The sequence below is a fragment of the Coregonus lavaretus genome (genome assembly GCF_964263955.1).
Source record: "Coregonus lavaretus genome assembly, chromosome: 25".
NCBI classification, from domain to species: domain Eukaryota; kingdom Metazoa; phylum Chordata; class Actinopteri; order Salmoniformes; family Salmonidae; genus Coregonus; species Coregonus lavaretus.
This window is the reverse complement of record NC_140012.1, coordinates 41,191,726-41,206,445: the sequence shown is the minus strand read 5'-3', so window position 1 is coordinate 41,206,445 and position 14,720 is coordinate 41,191,726. Positions and strand designations below refer to the sequence as shown.

At 42.9% G+C, this 14,720-nt stretch overlaps 1 pseudogene across 1 annotated transcript in view; it reads right to left on the bottom strand.

Moving 5' to 3' along the window:
- LOC311100375 (dual specificity mitogen-activated protein kinase kinase 6-like) overlaps positions 1-14,720 on the bottom strand; it is a 51,427-nt pseudogene that overhangs the window by 13,735 nt on the left and 22,972 nt on the right. Inside the window, exons 6-7 of the transcript XR_014615745.1 lie at positions 12,927-13,043; positions 420-471 (exon numbers count right to left, since the gene is read on the bottom strand). The product of XR_014615745.1 is annotated as a dual specificity mitogen-activated protein kinase kinase 6-like (transcript). The remainder of the gene's footprint in view (positions 1-419; positions 472-12,926; positions 13,044-14,720) is intronic.

Below are 14,720 nucleotides of genomic sequence, written 5' to 3'. Positions count from 1 at the left end.
AAAACAGAGAAATAGGAGAGAGAGAGAGCGGCGTGAGATGGAAGTGAAAGAGAAACAGGGTCATCACCGATTTTGGAGTCAGATAGTCCAATACAGACTTACAAGGTATATTATAGTATATTATGTATAATCTTTTAAAGTGGTTTCCTTAGCCTCAGCAACATAACTATGAAGCAGTGTATCTGTCTCGCTCAACACAGCCCTCGAAACACATCTGTAAAAATGGAATGTAAAATGTTGTTTCAAGTAACGTCTTTGTTGTTGTAATATCGCAAACGGACGAGGCAGGTTCACCGCTAAAGTTTCCAGATTTAAAGGATGGACCACTAGTGCAAACTGTTTCAAAAGGTGTACCCTATAGAGACATACATACTATACCTAATGTAAAATGTTGTATTTAACTCTGCGGTTGTTCTTACCTCGGTGGATTACTGACAGATTGCTGTGCAGATGTTCCAGAGCCTTCACTGTCTGTAATGCGAGAGGTTAAAGGTTAGAACATAAGACCAGAACACAGACACATCAGCAGCTGGAGAAGGATATCAATATGGGGAATGCATGTCCAACTTCCCAGACACACCCATATGGTCGCATCTATTATTTATTAATTCTTAGTATATTAAAACATCTAGCATGAATTCAGTAATTTAGTTAACAACATGTATACCCATGTACAGTCATCGCCTCTTGGTCTAGAGACCGGCGAGACGTTAATATACTGAACAAAAAATATAAAAACGCAACATGTAAAGTGCTGGTCCCATGTTTCATGAGCTGAAATAAAAAGATCCCAGAACTTTTCCATACGCACAAAAAGCTTATTTCTCTCAAATGTTGTGCACAAATTGTTAGTGAGCATTTCACCTTTGCCAAAATAATCCATCCACCTGACAGGTGTGGCATATCAAGAAGCTGATTAAAACAGCATGATCATTACACAGGTGCACCTTGTGCTGGGGACAATAAAAGGCCACAAAAATGTGCAGTTGTCACACAACAAGGTATATTATAGTATATTATGTATCTCTTTAATGGAATCCTTTCCAACATAATCCAGGTAGAATCAGGAATTCCCCAGGGCAGCTGTTTACTAACGACATGCCACTGGCTTTGAGTAAAGCCAGTGTGTCTATGTATGCGGATGACTCAACACTACACACGTCAGCTACTACAGCGACTGAAATGACTGCAACACTTAAAGAGCTGCAGTTAGTTTCAGAATGGGTGGCAAGGAATAAGTTAGTCCTAAATATTTCAAAAACTAAAAGCATTGTATTTGGGACAAATCATTCACTAAACCCTAAACCTCAACTAAATCTTGTAATGAATAATGTCGAAATTGAGCAAGTTGAGGTGACTAAACTGCTCGGAGTAACCCTGGATTGTAAACTGTCATGGTCAAAACATATTGATACAACAGCAGCTAAGATGGGGAGAAGTCTGTCCATAATAAAGCGCTGCTCTGCCTTCTTAACAACACTATCAACAAGGCATGTCCTACAGGCCCTAGTTTTGTCGCCCCTGGACTACTGTTCAGTCGTGTGGTCAGGTGACACAAAAAGGGACATAGGAAAATTACAATTGGCTCAGAACAGGGCAGCACAGCTGGTCCTTAAATGTACACGGGGAGCTAACAATCATATGCATGTCAATCTCTCATGGCTCAAAATGGAAGAGAGATTTACTTCATCACTACTTGTCTTTGTAAGAAGGATTAACAAGCTGAATGTACCGAGGTGTCTTGTCTAAACTACAAGCACACAGATCGGACACCCATGCATAACCCACAAGATATGCCACCAGAGGTCTCTTCACAATCCCCAAGTCCAGACTATGGGAGGCGCACAGTACTACATAGAGCCATGACTACATGGAACTCTATTCCAAATCAGGTAACTGATGCAAGCAGTACAATCAGATCTAAATGTTTTTTACAGTTCAAAATACACCTTATGGAACAGAGGGGACTGTAAAGAGACACACACACGTACAGACACACTCATACAAGCACACGCACTCTACACACACGTACACATTGTAATATTGTTGTATGGGGGTATTATAAATGTTGTATTGTAGATATGTAGTGGAGTAATAATGTTATATGATATACTGTTGTATGTTTTGTTTTATATGTAATGTAAGTGTCTTAATGTGTTTGGACCCCAGGAAGAGTAGCTGCTGCCTTGGCATCCGTAATAAATCTGAATAAACATGCGCAAAAAAAGAAACGTCCCTTTTTCAGGACCCTGTCTTTCAAAAATAATTTGTAAAAATCCAAATAACTTCACAGATCTTCATTGTAAAGGGTTTAAACACTGTTTCCCATGCTTGTTCAATGAACCATAAACAATTAATGAACATGCACATGTGGAACGGTCGTTAAGACACTAACAGCTTACAGACGGTAGGCAATTAAGGTCACAGTTATGAAAACTTAGGACACTAAAGAGGCCTTTCTACTGACTCTGAAAAACACCAAAAGAAAGATGCCCAGGGTCCCTGCTCATTTGCGTGAACGTGCCTTAGGCATGCTGCAAGGAGGTATGAGGACTGCAGATGTGGCCAGGGCAATAAATTGCAATGTCCGTACTGTGAGACGCCTAAGACAGCGCTACAGGGAGACAGGATGGACAGCTGATCGTCCTCGCAGTGGCAGACCACGTGTAACAACACCTGCACAGGATCGGTACATCCGAACATCACACCTGCGGGACAGGTACAGGATGGCAACAACAACAGCCCGAGTTACACCAGGAACGCACAATCCCTCCATCAGTGCTCAGACTGTCCGCAATAGGCTGAGAGAGGCTGGACTGAGGGCTTGTAGGCCTGTTGTAAGGCAGGTCCTCACCAGACATCACCGGCAACAACGTCGCCTATGGGCACAAACCCACCGTCGCTGGACCACACAGGACTGGCAAAAAGTGCTCTTCACTGACGAGTCGCGGTTTTGTCTCACCAAGGGTGATGGTAGGATTCGCGTTTATCGTCGAAGGAATGAGCATTACACAGAGGCCTGTACTCTGGAGCGGGATCGATTTGGAGGTGGAGGGTCCGTCATGGTCTGGGGCGGTGTATCACAGCATCATCGGACTGAGATTGTTATCATTGCAGGCAATCTCAACGCTGTGCTTTACAGGGAAGACATCCTCCTCCCTCATGTGGTACCCTTCCTGCAGGCTCATCCTGACATGACCCTCCAGCATGACAATGCCACCAGCCATACTGCTCGTTCTGTGCGTGATTTCCTGCAAGACAGGCATGTCAGTGTTCTGCCATGGCCAGCGAAGAGCCCGGATCTCAATCCCATTGAGCACGTCTGGGACCTGTTGGATTGGAGGGTGAGGGCTAAGGCCATTCCCCCCAGAAATGTCAGGGAACTTGCAGGTGCCTTGGTGGAAGAGTGGGGTAACATCTCACAGCAAGAACTGGCAAATCTGGTGCAGTCCATGAGGAGGAGATGCACTGCAGTACTTAATGCAGCTGGTAGCCACACCAGATACGGACTGTTACTTTTGATTTTGACCCCCCCCCCCCCCCCCCCCCCCCCCCCCCCCCCCCCCTTTGTTCAGGGACACATTATTCAATTTCTGTTAGTCACATGTCTGTGGAACTTGTTCAGTTCCTGTCTCAGTTGTTGAATCTTGTTATGTTCATACAAATATTTACACTTGTTAAGTTTGCTGAAAATAAACGCAGTTGACAGTGAGAGGACGTTTCTTTTTTTGCTGAGTTTACAAACAATGCCACAGATGTCTCAAACTTTGAGGGAGCATGCAATTGGCATGCTGACTGCAGGAATGTCCACCAGAGCTGTTGCCAGATAATTTAATGTTCATTTCCCTAACATAAGCCGCCTCCAATGTAGTTTTAGAGAATTTGAGAGTACATCCAACCGGCCTCATAACCGCAGACCACGTGTAACCACGCCAGCCCAGGACCTCCACATCCAGCAAACCGGATGGACATCATGAAAATGATCGGAGAGGTTGAGGGTAGAGGAAGTTCAGGAGTAAAAACAAACGAAATAAAACTATTGTTTTAATTGACTGTGTCCATAAAATGTATATAGTACGTATAAGCTGGAAGTATTGGTCTAAGCGTTGTTGTTCACGAGTTTACTCCAATTAGGGGAGGGGTGGTGGGGTTGGAAAGTAATAAAGGAAAATATATTTCTAAAAAGGATGTGTGTGTATATATATACACACACACAACCGTTCAAAAGTTTGGGGTCACTTAGAAATGTCCTTGACCCAAGTTAAACAATTTAAAGGCAATGCTACCAAATACTAATTGAATGTATGTAAACTTCTGACCCACTGGGAATGTGATGAAATAAATAAAAGCTGAAATAAATCAATCATTCTCTCTACTATTATTCTGACATTTCACATTCTTAAAATAAAGTGGTGATCCTGGACATGGAATTGTTCCTAGGATTAAATATCAGGAATTGCGAAAGACTGAGTTTAAATGTATTTGGCTATGGTGTATGTAAACTTCCGACTTCAACTGTATGTACGTATATATATATATATATATATATATATATATATATATACACACACACACACACAAACATACAGTGGGGAGAACAAGTATTTGATACACTGCCGATTTTGCAGGTTTTCCTACTTACAAAGCATGTAGAGGTCTGTCATTTTTATCATAGGTACACTTCAACTGTGAGAGACGGAATCTAAGACAAAAATCCAGAAAATCACATTGTACGATTTTTAAGTAATTCATTTGCATTTTATTGCATGACATAAGTATTTGATCACCTACCAACCAGTAAGAATTAAGGCTCTCACAGACCTGTTAGTTTTTATTTAAGAAGCCCTCCTGTTCTCCACTCATTACCTGTATTAACTGCACCTGTTTGAACTCGTTACCTGTATAAAAGACACCTGTCCACACATTCAATCAAACAGACTCCAACCTCTCCACAATGGCCAAGACCAGAGAGCTGTGTAAGGACATCAGGGATAATATTGTAGACCTGCACAAGGCTGGGATGGGCTACAGGACAATAGGCAAGCAGCTTGGTGAGAAGGCAACAACTGTTGGCGCAATTATTAGAAAATGGAAGAAGTTCAAGATAACGGTCAATCACCCTCGGTCTGGGGCTCCATGCAAGATCTCACCTCGTGGGGCATCAATGATCATGAAGAAGGTGAGGGATCAGCCCAGAACTACACAGCAGGACCTGGTCAATGACCTGAAGAGAGCTGGGACCACAGTCTCAAAGAAAACCATTAGTAACACACTACGCCGTCATGGATAAAAATCCTGCAGCGCACGCAAGGTCCCCCAGCTCAAGCCAGCGCATGTCCAGGCCCGTCTGAAGTTTGCCAATGACCATCTGGATGATCCAGAGGAGGAATGGGAGAAGGTCATGTGGTCTGATGAGACAAAAATAGAGCTTTTTGGTCTAAACTCCACTTGCCGTGTTTGGAGGAAGAAGAAGGTTGAGTACAACCCCAAGAACACCATCCCAACCGTGAAGCATGGAGGTGGAAACATCATTCTTTGGGGATGCTTTTCTGCAAAGGGGACAGGACGACTGCACCGTATTTAGGGGAGGATGGATGGGGCCATGTATCGCGAGATCTTGGCCAACAACCTCCTTCCCTCAGTAAGAGCATTGAAGATGGGTCGTGGCTGGGTCTTCCAGCATGACAATGACCCGAAACACACAGCCAGGGCAACTAAGGAGTGACTCCGTAAGAAGCATCTCAAGGTCCTGGAGTGGCCTAGCCAGTCTCCAGACCTGAACCCAATAGAAAATCTTTGGAGGGAGCTGAAAGTCCGTATTGCCCAGCGACAGCCCCGAAACCTGAAGGATCTGGAGAAGGTCTGTATGGAGGAGTGGGCCAAAATCCCTGCTGCAGTGTGTGCAAACCTGGTCAAGACCTACAGGAAACGTATGATCTCTGTAACTGCAAACAAAGGTTTCTGTACCAAATATTAAGTTCTGCTTTTCTGATGTATCAAATACTTATGTCATGCAATAAAATGCTAATTAATTACTTAAAAATCATACAATGTGATTTTCTGGATTTTTGTTTTAGATTCCGTCTCTCACAGTTGAAGTGTACCTATGATAAAAATGACAGACCTCTACATGCTTTGTAAGTAGGAAACCTGCAAAATCGGCAGTGTATCAAATACTTGTTCTCCCCACTGTATGTGTATATATGTGTATATATTGCTATACACACACATATATGCGGGAAATAATATATGGGGGATTGGAAGTGATGCAGACAATTACATTGATGGAAGTTACAATCTATCTGCAATATTAAAGCTGATCTACCGCCTAAAAACAAATATAAAAAAAATATGAACAAATATATATATTACATTTTTTAAATAATAAAACGGAAAGAAAACCATACGTTTTAGAGAATTTGACATTACATCCAACCGGCCTCACAACCGCAGACCATCTGTAACCACGCCATCTAGGACCTCCACATCCAGCTCGTTCACCTGCAGGATCATCTGAGACCAGCCACCAGGACAGCTGATGAAACTGTGGGTTTGCACAACCGAAGAATTTCTGCACAAGCTGTCAGAAACCGTCTCAGGGAAGCTCATCTGCGTGCTCGTCGTCCTCACCAGGGTCTTGACCTGACCGCAGTTCGTCGTCGTAACCGACTTCAGTGGGCAAATGCTCACCTTCGATGGCCACTGGCACGCTGGAGAAGTGTGCTCTTCACGGATGAATCCCGGTTTCAACTGTACCGGGCAGATGTGTGGGGGAGCTGTTTGCTGATGTCAACATTGTGAACAGAGTGCTCCATAGTATGTTCTAGTTCCCGCCAATATCAAGTAACTTCGCACAGCCATTGAAGAGGAGTGGGACAACATTCCACAGGCCACAATCAACAGCCTTATCAACTCTATGCAAAGGAGATGTGTCACGCTGCATGAGGCAAATGGTGGTCACGGACTAGTTTTCTGATTCATGCCCCAACCTTTTTTCTAAGGTATCTTTGACCAACATACGCATATCTGTATTCCCAGTCATGTGAAATACATAGATGAAGGCCTACTTATTTCAATTGACTGATTTCCTTATATGAACTATAACTCCGTAAAATCTTTGAAATTGTTGCGTTTACATTTTTGTACAGTGCCTTCAGAAAGTATTCATACCCCTTGACCTATTCCACATTTTGTTGTGCTACAGCCTGAATTCAAAATGGATTAAATATATTATTTTTCTTTACACACAATACCCCATAATGACAAAGTGAAAACATGTTTTTAGACATTTGGGAAAATGAATTGAAATTCAATACAGAAATATCTAATTTACATACGTTTTCATACCACCGGAGTCAATATTTTGTAGAAGCACCTTTGGCGGCGAACACAGCTGTGAGCCTTTCTGGGTAAGTCTCTAGGAGCTTTGCACACCCGGATTGTACAATATTAGCCTATTCTTCTTTTTTTTTTTATTCTTCAAGCTCTGTCAAGATGATTGTTGATCATTGCTAGACAGCCATGCTAGACAGCCATTTTCTTGCCATAGATTTTCAAGCCGAGTTGAGTCAAAACTGTAACTAGTCCACTCAGGAACATTCAATGTCATCTTGGTAAGCAACTCCAGTGTAGATTTGGCCTTGTGTTTTAGGTTATTGTCCTGCTAAAAGCTGAATTAGTCTCCCAGTGTCTGTTGGAAACCAGACCGAATCACTTTCCTCGAGGATTTAGCCATTTATTTTCCTCAACAACAAAAAAACTCCCTAGTCATTGCAGATGACAAGCATACCCATAACATGATGCAGCCACCGCCATGCTGGAAAACATGAAGAGTGGTACTCAGTGATGTGTTGTGTTAGATTTGCCCCAAACATAATGCTTCGTATTCAGGACAAAAAGTTAATTTCTTTGCCACATTCTTTGCAGAATTACTTGCATATCACAACAATTAAACTCTGTAAATATTTTAAAATGACCATTGGCCTCATGTTGAAATCCCTGAGCAGTTTCCTTACTCTCCGGCAACTGAGTTAGGAAGAACGCATGTATCTTTGTAGTGACTGGGTGTATTGATACACCATCCAAAGCCTAATTAATAACTTCACTACGCTCAAAGGGATATTCAGTGTCTGGTTTTTGAATTTTTACTCATCTACCAAATCGGTGCCCTTCTTTGCGAGGCATTGGAAAAACTCCCTGGTCTTTGTGGTTGAATGTAAGTTTGAAATTCACTGCTCGACAGAGGGACCTTACATATACAGTGCCTTGCAAAAGTATTCATCCCCCTTGGCGTATTTCCTATTTTGTTGCATTTCAACCTGTAATTTAAATGGATTTTTATTTGGATTTCATGTAATGGACATACACAAAATAGTCAAATTGGTGAAGTGAAATGAAAAAAATAACTTGTTTCAAGAAAGTCTAAAAAATACATCACGGAAAAGTGGTGCGTGCATATGTATTCACCCCCTTTGCTATGAAGCCCCTAAATAAGATCTGGTGCAACCAATTACCTTCAGAGGTCACATAATTAGTTAAATAAAGTCCACCTGTGTGCAATCTAAGTGTCACATGATCTCAGTATATATACACACACACCTGTTCTGAAAGGCCCCAGAGTCTGCAACCCACTAAGCAAGGGGCACCACCAAGCAAGCGGCACCATGAAGACCAAGGAGCTCTCCAAACAGGTCAGGGACAAAGTTGTGGAGAAGTACAGATCAGGGTTGGGTTATAAAGAAATATCCGAAACTTTGAACATCCCATGGAGCACCATTAAATTCATTATAAAAAAATGGAAAGAATATGGCACCACAACAAACCTGCCAAGAGAGGGCTGCCCAACAAAACTCACAGACCAGGCAAGGAGGGCATTAATCAGAGGCAACAAAGAGACCAAAGATAACCCTGAAGGAGCTGCAAAGGTATCTGTCCATAGGACAACTTTAAGCCGTATACTCCACAGAGCTGGGCTTTACGGAAGAGTGGCCAGAAAAAAGCCATTGCTTAAAGAAAATAATAAGGAAACACGTTTGGTGTTCACCAAAAGGCATGTGAGAGACTCCCCAAACATATGGAAGAAGGTACTCTGGTCAGATGAGACTAAAATTGAGCTTTTTGGCCATCAAGGAAAACGCTATGTCTGGCGCAAACCCAACACCTCTCATCACCCTGAGAACACCATCCCCAGAAGCATGGTGGTGGCAGCATCATGCTGTGGGGATGCTTTTCATCGGCAGGGACTGGGAAACTGGTCAGAACTGAAGGAATGATGGATGGTGCTAAATACAGAGAAATTATTGGAGGGAAACCTGTTTCAGTCTTCCAGAGATTTGAGACTGGGACGGAGGTTCACCTTCCAGCAGGACAATGACCCTAAGCATACTGCTAAAGCAACACTTGAGTAGTTTAAGGGGAAACATTTAAATATCTTGGAATGGCCTAGTCAAAGCTCAGACCTCAATCCAATTGAGAATCTGTGGTATGACTTAAAGATTGCTGTACACCATCGGAACCCATCCAACTTGAAGGAGCTGGAGCAGTTTTGCCTTGAAGAGACTTGCAGCTGTACCCCAAGATTGCTGTACGGCCATCTTTCCCAGGATGTCTTCAGGGATGGTCATGCCTTACCCCAAGAGACTTTCAGCCGTAATTTCTGCAAAAGGTGGCTCTACAAAGTACTGACTTTGGGGGGGGGGGGGGGTGAATAGTTATGTACGCTCAAGTTCTGTTTTTTTGTCTTATTTCTTGTTGTTTCACCCCAAAAATGTTTTTGCATCTTCAAAGTGGTAGGCATGTTGTGTAAATCAAATGATACAAACCCCCCAAAAATCAATTTTAATTCCAGGTTATAAGGCAACAAAATAGGAAAAATGCCAAGGGGGGTGAATACTTTTGCAAGCCACTGTAATTGTATGTGTGGGGTACAGAGATGGGGTAGTCATTCAAAAATCACGTTAACACTATTATTGAACACGGTATGAGTCCATGCAACTTATTATGCGATTTGATAAGGACATTTTTACTCTTGAACTTGTTTAGGCTTACCATAACAAAGGGGACATTTCAGCTTTTCATTTTTGTATGAATTAGTACAAAAATTTGGAAAACATAATTACACTTTGACATTATGGGGTATTGTGTGGAGACCAGTGGCAAAACAAAATCTAATTTAATCCATTTTAAATTTGGGCTGTAACACAACAAAAATGTGGAAAAGTTCAAGGGCGTGAATACTTTCTGAAGGCAAGAATACTTTTCCTACATTAGGAAAATTTGGCGTCAGACAAGTGACCATGAAGACTTTTTAATTTATCTGACATTTGAGAATTTTACCGTTACCGGTCATCCATTATACACTGGGTGAGGAACCCATTACGCAGTCCACCCACGCAGTCAGCACCATCAATAAACAAGGGATATTAGTCAAATGAGCCACATTTACGTGTCCTTAAAAACAGCCTATAACTAATTACAAAAAAATAATAAAAAACAAGTGTTTAGATGTGTAGTATATGCAAATCTTTATAGCCTATTGTTTTATTGGTTTCTGTTTTCCTAAAACAATAAATAATCCACCTCATGGTTCAGCTGTCGGAGATTTATTGATATAAATATCTATTGATATAGGCCTCCAATGTATTCTATTAATATAAAATATATATATATAAAAGGAAGAGAGAGAGAGAGAGAGAGAGAGAGAGAGAGATCCCCCGGCGCACCGTTAAATCCGTTATAAATAAATCGAAAGAAATGGCACAACCGCGACTCTGCCTAGAGAAGGCCATCCACCGAAACTCAGTGACCGGGTAAGGAGGGCATTAGCTCAGAGAAGCAACCAAGAGGCCAATGGTAACTGTGAAGGAGCTGGAGAGATCCACAGCTGAGACGGGAGAAACTGTCCATGGGACAACTAGTACCCAGGTGCTCCACAAAGCTGGGCTTTATGGAAGAGTGCTGAGAAGAAAGCCATTGCTGTAAAAAAATAAAAACATATCAAATCCTGTTTGGATTTTTGCCAAAAGACATGTGGGAGACATAGCAAACATGTGGAAAAAGGTTCTCTGGTCAAAGCCAAGACTGCTCATCGCCCTGAGAACACCATCCCCATGGTGAAGCATGGTGGTGGCAGCGTCATGTTATGGGGATGCTTTTCATCGGCAGGGACTGGGAAACTGGTCAGGATTGAGGGCACGATGGATGGAGCCAAATCCACAGAAACCTGTTTCAGTCTGCAAGAGACCTGCGATTGGGGCAGAGGTTCACCTTCCAGCAGGATAATTACCCTAAACACACAGCCAAAGCTACACTGGAGTGGTTTAAAAACAACAACCTGAATGTCTTAGAATAGCCCAGTCAATGCCCAGACCTCTATCCAACTGAGAATTTGTGGCAAGACTGGAAAATTGCTGTTCACCAATGGTCCACATCCAACTTGACTAAGCTTGATCAACTTTGTCAAGAAGAATGGACCAAATATTGCAGGATCCAGGTGTGCAAAGCTGATAGAGACTTACCCAAAAAGACTCACAGCTGTAATTGCTGCCAAAGGTGCTTCTACCAAGTATTGACTCTGGGGGGTGAATACTTATGCAACCAACACATGTATTTTTTTTTTTTTTTTATAAACTTTTGTCACAAAAAAATCTTTGCACCTTAAAAAGGTGTTAAGTATGTTGTGTAAATCAAATGTTAAAAATACCAATTAAATCCTTTTTAATTCCAGGTTTTAACACAACAAAAAGGGGGGTGAATACTTATTTGTGCAAGGCAGGAGGCTAATTTGTTAATTTTCAATTAGAATATTTTTTATAAAGATAAGTATTATATTGTTAGATTATAGGAGTAAATCCGGTAGGCCTAAAAACATTCTTCCTCACCTGAAGTTCAACTGTCGGTTGGAGTCAGTTGTAGCGCCGGGGTGCACTGCCTTCATATCATAGGCCTGCAGTATAATATGCTAATAGCCACACCACACCAAACCTTCACAAACGTTTCTTAACTTTATCAGGATAATATCAAAAAGTAAGTCAAGCTATTGTTTATAGGGAAAATATGAGCAGGATATTATATTGTGGCAAACACAACATTACAGTTGGAACTTACTTTGGCCAAAGAAAATGCCTAAAAAGACCTGAACAGGCTATATTGCTGCTATTACCAAGAAAGGCTAGTGACTACCGTACCCAATAGGCTAATGATAATGTACGTACAGAAAGCTGAGAACATCCTCTCCCCATCTGTGACAACAGGATAGCTGTTTTTTTTTTCCAGCAATTGGAACAGCAATCAGAACACTTTTCTTTCACCTGGAAAATGATTTTTCCCCTGGGAAAAGAGAGAGCGAGCGGCTGCTCAACACAGCAGAAGGCGCCAGCAAAACAGGTACAGGGGCATGCAGGCCCACACTTCTACTACAGGAATCATGAGGATACTTTACTGTTTGACCAAATCATGGTTTTAGCCTCCTAAAAAAAAAAGAGGATGTTTTTTGTGAGGTGAATGAATGTGCAGCCCGCACCGATGCGAACACATTTTTTATTGTACTTGCACAGCCAAGTCTAAGGGTCGCAAAATGCGACTAAAATGCCCTGCATTGTAGGCTTTCACTATAGGCATACCCTCTAACTTTCAATGAAAAAGGCCTCCATCTTCGCAATCAACAGTAGCCTAGGCCAAGGCTCCTCTCTCGCTTTCTCTCTCTCTCCTCAGCAGCTGGACAGCCCTGGACAATTTGGCCGGCTACAATTCTATTCATCAGCTTTTCATTTATTTTAAATCGGCCAAAAGCCGGCAATTACCAGCTAACGGAAACCCTGTCCTACACATAACACATGTAATATTCCTCTTGGTCTCTAGGGTGACTGATGTAACATAGTTAGTCCTATTTACATGAGGAAACGGCGTAAAGAAGTAGTCCTACTCACCGAGACGGCCATCTTTCCCAGGATGTCTTCAGGGATGGTCATGCCTTTATCGATCACCTGCTTGTAAAACTTATCCAGAGAGGTGTCCATCAGCTCCATACAGATCCACACATCACCCTGGGAACACAGGTAAAACATGGGAAGGTCAGATTGGGGTGAGAGTTTAGGGGTTAAGGGGGTGAGGGGGAGGTACCGGGATGGAGAGAGGGGTAGAGGGATGTAGGAGAACGGTATTGGGAACGGAAAAATTGGGCTATAGAGAGAGCGGTAGAGGGAAGGATTGGAAAAACAGAACCACATTCCAGAGACACAGATTGGCTAACAGGAAGGAGCTTTTTCCAATGTGGTCCACTGCGGAGGGATATCCTGTGGAACGCTCTCTTCAAGCGGTAGGTAACTACATCCGGTATCAGGAATTCTTTATTGGTTTCTCTTGACTACAACATACAAGGTTCTATCAACTGACATCTCGACATAAGGAAAATAGCTCATGGTACTTGTCTGTCTGGATGGCAGCCCAGTCCTACAGTACAATGTCTTGTGTAAATCAGGAAGTCTTATGTTCCAGATACACTACATGACCAAAAGTATGTGGACACCTGCTCGTCGAACATCTCATTCCAAAATCATGGGCATTAAAATGGAGTTGGTCCCCCCTCTGCTGCTATAACAGCCTCCACTCTTCTGGGAAGTCTTTCCACTAGATGTTGGAACATTGCCGCGGGGACTTGCTTCCATTCAGCCACAAGAGCATTAGTTAGGCCTGGCTCGCAGCCGGCGTTCCAATTCATCACAAAGGTGTTCGATGGGGTTGAGGTTAGGGCTCTGTGCAGGCCAGTTAAGTTCTTCCACACTGATCTTGACAAACCATTTCTGTATGGACCTCACTTTGTGCACGGGGGCATTGGCATGCTGAAACAGGAAACGGCCTTCCCCAAACTGTTGCCACAAAGTTGGAAGAACAGAATCATCTAGCATGTCATTGTATGCTGTAGCGTTAAGATTTCCCTTCACTGGAACTAAGGGGCCTAGCCTTAACCATGAAAAACAGCCCCAGACCATTATTCCTCCTCCACCGAACTTTACAGTTGGCACTATGCATTCGGGCAGGTAGCGTTCTCCTGGCATCCACCAAACCCAAATGTGTCCTTCAGACTGCCAGATGGTGAAGCGTGATTCATCACTCCTGAGAACGCGTTTCCACTGCTCCAGAGTCCAATGGCGGCGAGCTTTACACCACTCCAGCCGCCGCTTGGCATTGCGCATGGTAATCTTAGGCTTGTGTGCGTGCGCCTGCTCGGCCATGGAAACCCATTTCATGAAGCTCCCGACAAACAGTTATTGTACTGATGTTGCTTCCAGAGGAAGTTTGGAACTCGGTAGTGAGTGTTGCAACCGAGGACAGATGATTTTATTGCACATTGCGCTTCGGCACTCGGCGGTCCCGTTCTGTGAGATTGTGTGGCCTACCACTTCACAGCTGAGATGTTGTTGCACCTAGACGTTTCCACTTCACAATAACAGCACTTACAGTTGACCGGGGCAGCTCTAGCAGGGCAGAAATTTGACAAACTGACTTGTTGTAAAGGTGGCATCTTATGAAGGTGCCACGTTGAAAGTCACTGAGCTCTTCAGTAAGGCCATTCTACTGCCAATGTTTGTCTATGGAGATTGCATGGCTGTGTGCTCGATTTTATACACCTGTCAGCAACGGGTGTGGCTGAAATAGCCGAATCCACTAATTTGAAGGGGTGTCCACATATTTTTGTTGATATGAAGACGACAAAGTAAGTT